Raw genomic sequence first — 15825 nt, 5'->3', positions numbered from 1 at the left:
TCGGTGTGGCACATACCAGAGGGTGCACAGACTGCACACATATACTCGGTGGTGCACATACCAGAGGCTGCACAGACTGCACACATATACTCAGTGTTGCACATACCAGAGGCTGCACAGACTGCACACATACAGTATACTCAGTGTTGCACATACCAGAGGGTGCACAGACTGCACACATATACTCGGTGTTGCACATACCAGAGGCTGCACAGACTGCACACATATACTCAGTGTTGCACATACCAGAGGCTGCACAGACTGCACACATACAGTATACTCAGTGTTGCACATACCAGAGGGTGCACAGACTGCACACATATACTCGGTGTTGACATACCAGAGGGTGCACAGACTGTACACATACGGTATACTCGGTGTTGCACATACCAGAGGGTGCACAGACTGCACACATATACTTGGTGGTGCACAGACTGCACACATATACTCGGTGTTGCACAGACTGCACACATACGGTATACTCGGTGTTGCACATACCAGAGGGTGCACAACCTCAAGGAGACACACATTGCAGCAATCATGGAGCAAGTAGGCATTGCACCGTGTGCCCCTGCTTACATTAGGGTGAGTGTGCCCTATCTGCTCTGGAAGTGGCACACAGTTACATTTCAGATTTCATTCATTGGCATGCAGGGACTGGAATTCACAGCGCAAGCCACACCAAAATCCACAATGAAAGCTACAGGTAACAGGCAGATTACGTTGCAGATTTTTATGTGGAATATCTTCCCGAAAAATTACTCTGGATATGAACTCCCCTAAAACCACTGACTAAGGCCTCATGCACGTGGCTGTTGTGCGCCCGTTCCGTGCATCTGGGACTGCAGTTCGCAGTCCCCAATGCACGGGCAATATCCGTGCAGCGGCCGGGACGGATCGTGACCCATTTAACTTGAATTGGTCCGTGATCCGTCTGCACCGTAAAGAAATTGAACATGTTCTATTTTTTTGCGGTGCTGAGGCACGGACAGAAACCCCATGGAAGCTTTCCGTAGTGCTTCTTTGGACTTTCAAGTGAATGGGTCCGCATGTGGGGTGCACACGCCGATGCCTGTGTATTGCGAACACTCTGTATGCGGGCCAACCAAGGACAACATCTGCATGGAGTTTGTATGTTCTCCCCGTGTTTGCGTGGGTTTCCTCCGGGTACTCTAGTTTCCTCCCACACTCCAAAGACATACTGAGAGGGACCTTAGGTTGTGAGCCCCATTGGGGACAGTACGTGGTGACAATGTCTGTAAAATGCATATGTTGGTGCCATGTGAACAAGTAATAAAAGAACGGAACAGTTCTGGACGATGATGTTGGAAGAAGGACAAAGGCTAGGTCCACATCTCTTGTGAACGTTTCTGGCGGAGAACAGCCTGCTTGCTTTCACTGCATGCTGCATTGCCGTATTCAACAGATCACTGCCGGATACCTATTGATTATAATGGATCCCGCGGTGACCAGGCCGCTTTCCAACATACGTGCTGGCTGGGTTTCGGCCAGACAAAAACCGTTGCATTCAATTTTTTTTGTCCTGCTGGCATTTGTGCCGGATCAGCTTGATTGAGATGTGATTGAGGCCTAAGAATCTGAGAGCCTGACAAGGGCGAAATTGTGATGGCTAGAGGCCTCGATTTGAGGATAGCCAAAAATCAAGGTCTTGTCGGGGTTTCTTAGTATGCAGTGTTTAGTATCTACCAAAACTAATCCAAGGTAGGACAACTGGTATGCCAGAGCCAGGGTCATGGCCGTTCACATCTCACCTTACAGGTTGTCCTCAGGATAGTTCATCAATATCAGATCAGCGGGGGCCCAGCTGCCTGTATGAAGAGCACCTTGCGCTCGTATGAGCCCTGCATTCTTCTCACCGTTTACCTGCCTGCCGTCGGCATTGAGCATTCAGGCCCCCGGCCGATCTGAGGATAGCGATAGGTCATCAATATAGGATAAACGGACAACCCCTGTAATGTCTTCACATCCAATACCACAAGACACTTTCCAAGGTCTTCTAGAGTCCATGGGTCAGAGCTGTTGTGTTGACTACTGTGCTCCTGATCCATTCACTGAAAAGTAAACCATTATTCACTAGGAAGTGAAGGTGATAAATAATCCTACTGAATACTGAATTTCTTCCTATAATAATTGTAGTATGGCTGTAAATGAATGCACGTCCTTTATTACTATACTTGTCTGCTCTTCTGGTATACGAGGGGCTCTGAGAAGTAAGCAGAGCACGTCCTCCACAGCCTGTAGCTTGATTGGAACCACCTCTGAAATCAACGACAGAAGTGACCTGCAGAGGGGCTGAGAGGAATATGTTCAAGATCTTTGCTTGCAGTCATCAGATTTAAAACATTATTGTTCACATCCAGAGACATACAAAAATACAGTCCTTCCCCGGGATTAATGCATCTGGTGGGAACACTTGTATCCGTGTGTTCGGTGACCGTATTTTGCATCTGTATCCAATCAGCATTTTTTACAGATCACACACAGACCCATTCATTTCTAAGGGTCAGCAAAAAAAAACAAAAAAAACGTCCGTAATCAATCGCATCCGTAAAGCTGTTTTGCAAGTTATAGAACATGCCTTATTCTTGTCTGTTTGCAGACAAGAATAGTCATTTCTGCACACTATTGTGTGCTTGACGCCATTAGAATGAACTGGTAAATAAATTTCTCATCAAACATTTTCATTGCAGGTTTTCACCTCCACCTGTCACGAGAACGGGGTCCCCGAGTCCACCTGTGTGAGTGGGATGGTAGTGCCCATGCACGAGCACCGCTTCATTCCCGTATTCCATAGGGTAAATTCTGCAGCAACCCCGCATCCAGTGATGGCCAGTTTGCCAGGACTTACCTGTGGCTCACCGGACTTGTCAGTTAAGATGTGTGAGGATGTTGATGAATCTGCCCCAATGGCTAGCACATTAGTCTAACGGCCAGCCGAGAGTCAGGATATCAGATGCTAGTAGTCATATTTAGGCCCGTTTCAGACCATTACGTGGTTACATTTATCTTCCATATTGCAGCTTCAATACCTAGAGCTCCTGCAGGTCTTCTGAACCAAGCATAGATCACTACAGAAACCTGCGGTAATCTAGAACCACAAGGGGTCTGATCTTACATTGCCTATTAAATTTACTAAAATGGCCACTTTACGGGCCATCAACAACCTGTCTAATTGTGATTATGCATGCAGTGTTTTGTAATATGCCATAAAGCAGTACTGTCATAACTGCAACGCCAAGTGGTTGCCGAGTAGAGACGCTAGATTCCCAGCGGCACTAGTAGGCCACACTAATGTCAAAGGTCATTTTACCAACATTCTCCGATTTAATTTTGAATAATTTTAAAAGGATAGGCCATCAGTATCTATTTGGTAGGTGTCCGACACCTGGGACCCCCGCCGATTAGCTGTTTTGAGAAGGCAGCGGTGCTCCTGTGAGCGCTGCAGCCTTCTCTCAGCTCACCAAGCACAGCGCCGTACATTGTATAGTGGCTGTGCTTGGTATCGCAGCTCTGTTCCCATTCACTTGAATAGGGCTGAGCTGCTCCTAGGCCACAGCCCTGGGAAAAGCTGTGAGAAAGTCATGGCGCTCACAGGAGTGCTGCTGCCTTGTCGAACAGTTGATTGGTGGGGGTCCCGGGTGTCGGACCCTGAGGATAGGCCATCAGTAGAAAAAAAAATCTTGAAAAACCCCTTTTAGGTACTTTATTTTCAATTATTCTAAATGGTGTATAATAAATTTTTTGTAATGTACAGTATTTAATTTATTTTACTGTTAGAAGTCCCAGGATGTCTACCGCGCTTTGGAATCCATATACTGCTGATGTATAGGGGGTACGGGTTCCACTGTACTACAGGAATAGGGTCCCCAGCTCTGTACTGTGCCCGCTCCACTCAGCTAAGTACTCTGCATATCACATCGGCACAGTAACCCCTGCACCGATGTGCCATGCCAGGCTTTAGCTGAGCTGGCGCAGACCGGAGCAGCAGTGTGCTACGCAGAGTACCCGCCTGTGCCCACTCAGTTAAAGGGGTTGTGTCACTTCAGCAAATGACATTTATCATGTAGAGAAAGTTAATACAAGGCACTTACTAATGTATTGTTATTGTCCATATTGCTTTCTTTGCTTGATAGATACATTTTTCTATCGCACTGCTCGTTTCCATGGTTACCACCACCATGCAATCCATCAGCAGTGGCCGTGCTTGCACAGTATAGATAAAGTGCCTTCACTTTTTCCTGTAGCGTGCAAGCACAGCCATCGCTGATGGATTGCAGGGTGGTCGTAACCATGGAAATGAGCAGTGTATAATGTGATAGAAAAATGAATCCTGCCAGCAAAGGAAGCAATATGGACAATCACACTACATTAGTAAGTAGCTTGTATTAACTTTCTCTACATGATAAATTCCATTTGCTGAAGTGAGACAACCCCTTTAACTGTAAATTAGTGAGACTCAATCATAGTAAATACGATTTTATTTATTTATTCCTTGACCATCATTTCTTCAAAAATGAGGGTAAAAAATGTACTTTGGCAGTATTTCACACACATGGGAAAAAGGACCCTAAAATGGTGAAATACAGATCTACTGTAAATGCCACCCTACATTGTCTTATATAGGGAACTGGATTACGGGTAATTCGCCTGTTAGCAAAAACGGGGGAAGCACAGCTTTTACATAGTCTGCTCAGACATAATTAGTTCATTATTTTTACATATTTGTAGACTATTTCTTTAAACTGTGCTTGTTATGTAATGACAAAGCGTCAGCAAATCTGTCATAATTAGGCCTCATGCACATGACCGTATGGGTTTTGCGTGTGAGCCACAAACCGCGGATACCGGCCGCCTGACTCCATGTTTTTCACATCTATAGAAATGTCCTATCCTTTTCCAGAAAACGGACAAGAATAGGATGTCTTCTAACCTTTTTTTGTAGGCCAGCTGAACAGACCTATGGATGTGGACAGCACATGGTGGTCTGTCTTCATTTTTTGAGGCCCAATTAAAATTAATGGCTCTGCAAAAAACGCGGATCAGATGAGGAACAAAAATACAGTCAGGTGCATGGGCATTTAAGCAGTGGTGCCAATCGTCTCACGCACCCAAACGTGTGCCAGCCAGGTCTGTGCTGTGGACCGCACCAACCGTACGGCCACCGCATGTGGATCACGCACCCATTCACGTGAATTGGGTCTGCGATCCGCATCCAACGGTCCGTAGTGCTTCTGTGGGGTTCCGTGCCTCCATTTCGAACCGACCTTCCGGACTGCAAGCCCATGGGTCTGCATCCTTGACGCGGCTGTTGCCCGTTTATTGCGGACCCGCTGTTTGCAGGCCGCAATACTGGCACAGCCAGGCAACGACCGTGTGCATGAGCCTTAAGTGTCATGCAAACATTGCCCTGAAGCCTCACTGCCTGCCATATAATGCTGTCCTGGGGCTCCAGCAGGCACTTATAACAGTATTACCTGACTGCAAGATCACTGGAGTCCTCATAAACGTACAGAACTTAAAGTGGACCCCTGTTCTCTGATATCATGTTTTTATATCTTTAATTGCATAGAACGTAGTGATATTATTTTCTAATGTCCTGATAGCTTGAATGGAAACGGTTGTCCTTTTCTGTGTGTAGGCAGCATTAGGAATCACTATATGGCTGCAATCTCGTATAGTGAGTAACACTGCTCACTACCCCCAGGGGGTTATGAAATTACATACTGTAATTTGAGCTTCCCCATTGCCTTCTTCTGCATCTCTGCCTTAATACAATTTCACGTTAATGTGGGATGAACATATTTCAGTGTGACTGCATACCGGACCAGCTATGTTCTCAGAGTGAGGTTTTAGGCAGAAACAGACCTTTTTTAGACGGCGATAATCTAGACATTAAAATGTGTCCATGTATGACATCCTGTCGTAGCAGTTTTATGGTTTAATATGTATGTAAAGGTGTATACTATATGTATGTCAGTGGCAGCTGTCAGTTGGGTATCTGCTTAATTTGTTGAAAGGGTTTCCCGAGATTTTAATACTGATGACCTATCCTATGGATAGGTCATCAGTATATGATCGGTGAGTCCAGGTCAGAGCCCCGCTGATCAGCTGTCTCAGAAGGCATCCGTGCTCCTGTGATCTCCGCAGCCTTCTCCCTGCTTACCAAGCACAGCGCCGTACATTGTATAGCGGCTGTGCTTGGTATTGCACTCAGCCCCATTCACTTCTATGGGGGTGATCTGTGCCTAGGCCACGCGACTGATGAACGTGCCGTCACTGGCCTAGGGAAAGCTGCAAGCACCACTGAATTCTCAAACAGCTGATCGGTCGGGGTCCCATGTGTCGGACCCCCACCAATCAGTATTTAAAGGGGTTCTCCAGGAATTATGAAAATACTTAAATATTAGTTTATTATAAATATATTGCCAAATGCCTTTTATTAGTTATAATGGTTCGTTTTGTCTAGGGAGCAATCATCAGGGAAAATAAAATGGCCGCCATCCTATTGATACATAAAAAACCTGTCCTAATCACACAGGAGGACAAGTTACTTCACAACACTGAGCTAACGAGCTGCCTCATCCTCCTCTCTGCTCTACTTGTCAGGAATTATGATTCTGAATACAGCTGATAAGATCTTTAGCTGAATCTCTGTAGGAATGGAGTTCACGAGGAGACATGAAGTACAGAGATGACGGACAGGACATGTCTTACATATTAAACGCAGAATGTCTTGGTTATGCTTTGTTAACTGCTGACCTCTTGCATTATACTTTGTGTTGATATACTATGTTAATCAGTATGTTTATGTTTTTACATATAGATAAAGATTTATATGTGAATTTTCCATGACTGCTATGTAAACCAAAAAATTGGGCACTATTGGGGTCATTTATCAAACCGGTATAAAGTAGAACTGGCTTAGTTGGCCATAGTGACCAATCAGATTCCACCTTTTATTTTTGACAGCTCCTTTGGAAAATGAAAGATGGAATCTGATTGGTTGCTATGGGCAACTAAGCCAATTCTTCTTTACACCAGTCTGATAAATGACCCCATATATTTCTGTGCTATTTTTGGAATTTGGTACTGCTTTATGGAATAGTGTCTTTAATAAAAATGTTTTAAAACATACAAACTGGAAGATCCAGGGTCATTTCATGTACAAAGAAAACAAATGAAAATGTAATCTTATAGCTTTATTGCTTAACCCCTTAAGGACACAGCCTTTTTACACCTTAGGACCAGGCCATTTTTTGCAAATCTGACCAGTGTCACTATAAGTGCTGATAACTTTAAAACGCTTTGACTTATCCAGGCCGTTCTGAGATTGTTTTTTCGTCACATATTGTACTTCATGACACTGGTAAAATGAAGTTAAAAAAAATATTTTTTTTGCACCAAAAAATACCTAATTTAACAAAAATTTGGAAAAATTTGCAAATTTCAAAGTTTCAGTTTCTCTACTTCTGTAATACATAGTAATACCCCTAAAAATTGTGATGCCTTTACATTCCCCATATGTCTACTTCATGTTTGAATTATTTTGGGAATGATATTTTATTTTTTGGGGATGTTACAAGGCTTAGAAGTTTAGAAGCAAATCTACACCCCTCAAGGTATTCAAAACTGATTTTACAAACTTAGTTAACCCTTTAGGTGTTGCACAAGAGTTATTGGCAAATGGGGATGAAATTTGAGAATTTCATTTTTTTGGCTAATTTTCCATTTTAACCCATTTTTTCCACTAACAAAGCAAGGGTTAACAGCCAAACAAGACTGTATCTTTATTGCCCTGACTCTGCCGTTTACAGAAACACCCCATATGTGGCCGTAAACTACTGTACGGCCACACAGCGGGGCATAGAGTGAAAGGTGCGCCATATGGTTTTTGGAAGGCAGGTTTTGCTGGACTGTTTTTTTGACTCCATGTCCCATTTGAAGCCCCCTGATGCACCCCTAGAGTAGAAACTCCATAAAAGTGACCCCATATAAGAAACTACACCCCTCAAGGTATTCAAAACTGATTTTACTAACTTCATTAACCCTTTAGGTGTTGCACAAGAGTTATTGGCAAATGGGGATTAAATTTGAGAATTTCATTTTTTTGCCTAATTTTCCATTTTAACCCATTTTTTCCACTAACAAAGCAAGGGTTAACAGCCAAACAAGACTGTATCTTTATTGCCCTGACTCTGCCGTTTACAGAAACACCCCATATGTGGCCGTAAACTACTGTACGGCCACACAGCGGGGCGTAGAGTGAAAGGTGCGCCGTATGGTTTTTGGAAGGCAGGTTTTGCTGGACAGTTTTTTTGACACCATGTCCCATTTGAAGCCCCCCTGATGCACCCCTAGAGTAGAAACTCCATAAAAGTGACCCCATCTAAGAAACTACACCCCTCAAGGTATTCAAAACTGATTTTACAAAGTTTGTTAACCCTTTAGGTGTTGCACAAGATTTAATGGAAAATAGAGATACAATTTCAAAATTTCACTTTTTTGTCAGATTTTCCATTTTAATATTTTTTTTCCAGTTACAAAGCAAGGGTTAACAGCCAAACAAAACTCATTATTTATGGCCCTGATTCTGTAGTTTACAGAAACACCCCATATGTGGTCGTAAACTGCTGTACGGGCACACGACAGGGCGCAGAAGGAAAGGAATGCCATACGGTTTTTGGAAGGCAGATTTTGCTGGACTGGTTTTATTGACACCATGTCCCATTTGAAGCCCCCCTGATGCACCCCTAGAGTAGAAACTCCATAAAAGTGACCCCATCTAAGAAACTAAACCCCTCAAGGTATTCAAAACGGATTTTACAAAGTTTGTTAACCCTTTAGGTGTTGCACAAGATTTAATGGAAAATAGAGATACAATTTCAAAATTTCACTTTTTTGGCAGATTTTCCATTTTAATATTTTTTTTCCAGTTACAAAGCAAGGGTTAACAGCCAAACAAAACTCATTATTTATGGCCCTGATTCTGTAGTTTACAGAAACACCCCATATGTGGTCGTAAACTGCTGTACGGGCACACGACAGGGCGCAGAAGGAAAGGAATGCCATACGGTTTTTGGAAGGCAGATTTTGCTGGACTGGTTTTATTGACACCATGTCCCATTTGAAGCCCCCCTGATGCACCCCTAGAGTAGAAACTCCAAAAAAGTGACCCCATTTTAGAAACTACGGGATAAGGTGGCAGTTTTGTTGGTACTAGTTTAGGGTACATATGATTTTTGGTTGCTCTATATTACACTTTTTGTGCGGCAAGGTAACAAGAAATAGCTTTTTTGGCACCATTTTTTTTTGTTATTTACAACATTCATCTGACAGGTTAGATCATGTGGTAATTTTATAGAGCAGGTTGTCACGGACGCGGCGATACCTAATATGTATACAATTTTTTTTATTTATGTAAGTTTTACACAATGAATGAATTTTTAAAACAAAAAAAAGTTTTAGTGTCTCCATAGTCTAAGAGCCATAGTTTTTTTTAGTTTTTGGGCGATTATCTCAAGTAGGGTCTCATTTTTTGCGGGATGAGATTACGGTTTTATTGGCACTATTTTGGGGTGCATATGACTTTTTGATCGCTTGCTGTTACACTTTTTGTGAAGTAAGATGACAAAAAATTGCTTTTTTTACACCGTTTCTTTTTTTTTTTTTTACGGTGGTCACCTGAGGGGTTAGGTCATGTGATATTTTTATAGAGCCGGTCGATACGGACGCGGTGATACCCAATATGTATACTTTTTTTTATTTATGTAAGTTTTACACAATGATTTCATTTTTGAAACAAAAAAAATCATGTTTTAGTGTTTCCATAGTCTAAGAGCCATAGTTTTTTCAGTTTTGGGGCGATTATCTTGGGTAGGGTATGATTTTTGCGGGATGAGATGACGGTTTGATTGTTACAATTTTGGAGTACATACAACTTTTTTGATCACTTTTATTAACTTTTTGGGGAAGTAAGGTGGGCAAAATTTCAATTTCATCATAGTTCACCGTTTGGGTAAAGTAACATGACCGTTTTATAGATCAGGTCGTTATGGACGCGGCGATACCAAACATGTGTAGGGAATTTAATTTTTTTTATTTTTAATCAGTGATAAATGTGTTTTTTGATTTTTACTTTATTTTCACTTTTTTTCACTTTCTTTTTGACCCAGACCCACTTGGTTCTTGAAGATCCAGTGGGTCTGATGTCTGTATAATACAGTACAGTACAATATATAGTACTGTACTGTATTTTACACTTTGTCTGAACAGATCTATGCCTTTCAGCACAGATCTGTTCAGCACCATGGACAGCAGGACGCCTGAGAAGGCGTCCTGTTGCCATGGGAGCCTTCCCCGTCTGCTCAGTTATGGTCAGAACTGCGCAGACGGGGAAGGGTAAGGACGGGGCTTGGGGGGCTGCCTGGGAGCTCTCTCCCTCTCCATTCGGAGGGGCTGCAAAGGCACAGCAGCCCCCCGATGGGAGAGGGAGGGAGCTCCCTGCGCTGTTAACCTTTTCCATACAGCGGTCCGTACGGACCGCTGTATGGAAAGGGTTAAACGGCTGACATCGCATCACCGATGTCAGCCGTTTATACCAGGGTGCCAGCAATGTGCTGGCACCCTGGTATACCCACTAGACACCAACGATTACGCAATGGGAGGCGGGCGGGGGATCGCGATCCCGCCTGCCGCACCGCCGCCTCCCGCACCGCCCGCACCGCCCGCAACCCTCCCCCTGCACCTCCCACCCGGCAAAAATCACTAAGGGGTGCAGGAGGGGGGGATACAGATGCATTTTAGGAATGCTAAAGTTTCTGATCCCCGCGGTCAGGGACCGCGGGGATCAGAAACTGCAGAAATCGCAGCAAACCGCAGGTCTGAATTGACCTGCGGTTTGCCGCGATCGCCGACATGGGGGGGTCACGGGACCCCCCGGCGCATTTAGCCTAGGTGCCTGCTCAATGATTTGAGCAGGCACCGGGTTCCGATCACTGCCAGCCGCACGGCAGTGATCAGAAATACACAGGGCGTACATGTACGCCCTGTGTCCTTAAGTACCAGGGCACAAGGGCGTACCTGTACGCCCTATGTCCTTAAGAGGTTAAAAGAAGTTTGGGTATACTCAGACAACTATTAGAGGTTTTCTCATTTTAGCAAATGGCATTTAAAATGTAAAGAAAGTTAATACAAGGAACTTACTAATGTATTGTGATTGTCCATATTTCTTTCTTTGCTGGCTAGACTCATTTTTCCATCACATTATATACTGCTCGTTTCCATGGTTACGACCACCCTGTAATCCAGGACCAGTGGCTGTGCTTGCACAATATAGGAAAAAGCACCGGCCTCTCTGGTGATTGGTACTACAGGAGTGCATATAGGCCAAAACTATTTTCTGTAGTGTGCAAACTTTTTTAAAATGTTTTAAAAAATGCAACTCCCCCTCCTTTCCCCAAAATCAAAATAATTGAACAATCAAAAAAATAAACATCTTGCCTCGCCGCATCTGAAAACGCTTGTACTATTAAAATATTTTAAAAAAAGTATTCCATACGGTGAATGGCGTAACTGATAAAAAATCTGCTGTTTTTTTTCATCACATTACCTCCCAAAAAAAATGGAATAAAAAGTGATCAAATAGCCACACGCACCCCAAAATGGTATACCGTATTTTTCGCTTTATAAGACGCACCTGATGATAAGACGCACCTAGGTTTTTGAGGAGGAAAATAAATAAGAAAATATTTTTAACCAAAAGGTGTGCTTTGGTGGGTTTTGAACTAATGGTGGTCTGTAGATGACACTATTATGGAGGATCTGTGACACTGTTATGGAGGGGGTCTGTGGATGACACACTGTTATGGAGGGGATCTGTGGATGACACACTGTTATGGAGGGGATCTGTGGATGACACACTGTTATGGAGGGGATCTGTGGATGACATTGTTATGGGGCATCTGTGGATGATGAACAGTTATGTGATTATAACCCCTAAAGAATTGAGTACTGTTCAGTAATTGGCATGTAATAAGACTATAACCCCACTCATCCATATAGTCATATTTAATATAAACACATGCCAATTACAGAACAGTTACTAGACAGTGTTTATATTAAATATGACTATAACTCCCCTCATCCATAGGACTCCACCAATATACTGCACTACATGGATGGATTCCTATGGATGAGGGGAGTTATAGTCATATTTGACACACATTTCATTTTAACCGTATATTGCCCCTGAGCTGCACTCACCCAGGGACTTTAGGTCACAGACAACACAGGACCACAAAACCACTGCACACAGCAGAAGAAGAGCTGGTACGGCGGGGGGAACAGGAGCAGTTCCCGCCGCACTCACCTCCAGTCAGCCGAATGGCCAGGGTACAGAGCAGAGGAGAAGGTGATTCTATCCTCACATGTCATCTGTCAGCCTCCCCCATGTAACATGGCGCTCATCCGTGGTCGGTCCTTGGTGACGGAGTAAAACCTCCTGTTGAAGCTGTCAGCGATGAGCACGGCCTGGAGCGGGGCAGAGAATAGTCTCCCCCTGCACCGCGTTTCCCTACGCGCGAAGCTCCTGAGATCCTTCAATAGAGCTCCTTCACTAAATGCTAACTGCTGCCACCAACTCCTTCAATAGTGCACGGGATGGCGGCAGAAGTTAGCCTTCACTGAAGCCGCCAGCCCGCCCAACTATTTAATCGCAGGCTCAGGAGCTGTTAGTGAGAGCTCCTGAGCTACTTCAATAGTAACGGCCATCCTGCTTTGCGTCACCTTCGCTTTATAAGACACACTGACTCCCCCCCCACCTTTGGAGGGGAAATAGTGCGTCTTATAAAGTGAAAAATACGGTAAATAAAAAAGCTAATGAGCTTCATAGAAATAACTATAAAAAAAAAGTTATGGGTGTCAGAATATGGAGATAAAAGCATCTTTTCAAAACACAAATAAAGCTATACCAATATGGTATTGCTGTAATTGTACTGATCTGGAGAATAAAGAGCACAAGTCAGTTTTACCGCATAGTGAACGTTATAAAAATAAGACCCATAAAACTGTGGCAGAATCCATTTTTTCTCCCACTACATCCTATGCAATATTAGTACCGTTAGTACCATTACAATAATAGTACCATTAGAAAGTGCAAGTTGTCCCACAAAAAACTAATCTTCATACAGCTATTTGAACAGAAAAAAAAAAAAAATGTAAGGCTCCAGGAAGGCAAGGAGTGAAAAACAAAAATGGAAAGGGGGAAGGAAGGGGTTAAAATTGAAAATATGCAAACAAAATTAATTTTTTTAAAATTTTCTCCTACATTATACTTTAATTCACGTAAAACACCTAAAACGTTAACAAACTTCCTAAATGCCATTTTGAATTCTTTGAGGGGTGCAGTTTTTAAAATGGATTGATTAATGGGGGGTTTGTAATATATAGGCCTCTCAAAGCTACTTCAGAACTGAATTGGTATCTAAAAAAATAGGATTTAGATATTTTCTTAAAAATGTGTAAAATTACTGGCTACCACCACCATGCAATCCATCAGCAGTGGCTGTGCTTACACACTATCGGAAAAAGTCCCGGCCTCTGTGGTGGCTGGGACTGCAACACATAGACTGTAGCTTTTTCCTATAATGTGCAAGTTCGGCCACCGATCCTGGATTGCATGGTGGTCGTAGCCACTGGAAACTAGCACTCGTATAATGTGATGGAAGAATGAATTAAGACAGCAAAGGAAGCAATATGGACAATCACAATACATTAGTAAGTGGTTTGTATTAAAGGAAATGTGTCATCAAAAGTGACCTATTACGTTTTTATGTTTAACATATTTTTGATGATGTTATTTTAGGGCTACTTTCACATTAGCGTCAGACTTCTGCATGTCGTAGTTTTATTTTGGCCACCTCTCTGCATGTTTGCCATGCTGCCGCCAGCACCCCCATTATAGTCAATGGGACTGGAGTGGACCTCCGGTGGCGCGTGTGCACTAGCGGCAGCACGGATACGGCAGGCTATTCACCCACTGGAACAGCCTGCCGGAGAAGGCTGCTGCTAATTTGAAATTAGCCTTAATTTTCCATGTCAATATCTATATTTAAACAAAAAACTACATCCTGCAATTCCCGCACTAAGCTAAATAATTTGTGCCACTTCTTGGTCTGCACAGATGACTTTACTGCAGTTACCTGCTTATCTATACACAGAGGTGATGTCATTACTTGCACAATTAGACTGACAGATAAGACAGGATCCACCAATCACAATAGTTAATTGTCCATTGTGTCGTAAATCTATTTTTAATGCTCTGTAAATGCTGTTAAGAACAGCTCAGGCAAGATGGCCGCCCCCATAATCATGTTCAGTAAATAGAATACAAAAATCTGCAATCAGAAAATAAAAACAGATTACAAAAAAAAGTTTATGTGTTCCTATCTGGTTTTAACTGGCAGAAAACATTTTTGGTGATACAGTAACTTTGTCTACATGATGAATGCCATTTACTGAAGTGAGACACCCCTTTAAGTCCAAAATAGGCTGAATCCTTCGGGATTAAAGGGGATTTCCAACAGTTACAAAAACCCCACTATAAGCTAAATTACAAAACGTTTTTGTCCACCATCATTCCTGTGTTGATGGATCAAAGATTCCCCACTGATCTTTGTATACTAGGTAGCAGTGTGTGCTGTGCATTACATTAGCAGTGATCATGAGAGCAGCCATTTAAAAGGTAAATATGTATTATGATTTTTTTTTTATAAGCAGCATATGCTAAGATTTTTTCTAGAAAACCTCTTTTTATAAACCATAGATGTTTTGTCTCCAGTATACAATGTGAAAAAAAGCTAGTTTTCATATATTGAACAATTTTTTTAGATTTTTTTTATACCACTTTACCGTGATAGGCAAAATACTGAACAGCACCTTTAAGGGCTCATGCACACAGCATCTGATTCGCATTTTTAGAAAAAAAAAAAAAAAAAAAAGATGGCGCTAGGATCTCAGCCGGTATCAGTGTTTTGCAGATTCACGATTTGCAGACCACAAAACTGTCTACGGTTGTGAGCACGAGCCCTTAGTTTGTTTGCCAATGTACAATACTTTATTGGCTTGTGTCATGAGAAAAACTCTTTGCAGACTACATATTAATATATTCAGTGCTGATCCACCGTCATCACTCTAGGACCAACCTATAACACTAATGTTCCAACCAGTTAGTATCTGTCTCAGTACCACTTAACTCTCAGACCAATTGATTTCTGACTGGTCTCTCTGAGGTGTTGATGTTCTTATCTAATTTGCGGTTGGCAGCTCTATCCATCAGTCTACCTGCGGCTATAAGGGAGTGATTCATTTTACTTGTATTGCGCACTCTATATACCGTTGGGTCCAGAAGTAATTGGACTGTGACAGAAGCTTCATAATTTAGCGTCTGTACACCACCATAATGGATTTGAAAGAAGCCATCAAGATGTGAATGGAGTATAGACCTTCAGTGTTAATAATAAGGGGTTTAGGAAAAATATTCTATTAACTACGTACTGTAAGAATTACAGCCTTAGTGCCTCCTTTTTTCATGGGCTGACCAGTAATTGGACAAGCTAACAATTATAAAGATTATTTAAATACCTGATGCAAGTAGTTTGCAATTGATGTGTGCCTGAAGTCTGAACCGCATGGACATCCCTAAATACTGAGTTTTCTCCCTTGAGATGCTTTTGGTAGGCTTTTACTGCAGTCACATTAAGTTTGCGGGTCTTTCTGTCTTCAGTTTTGTTTCAGTAAGGGCCCTTT

This window comes from Bufo gargarizans, chromosome 6 (genome assembly GCF_014858855.1).
Source record: "Bufo gargarizans isolate SCDJY-AF-19 chromosome 6, ASM1485885v1, whole genome shotgun sequence".
Lineage (NCBI taxonomy): Eukaryota > Metazoa > Chordata > Amphibia > Anura > Bufonidae > Bufo > Bufo gargarizans.
This window is presented reverse-complemented; position numbering follows the sequence as displayed.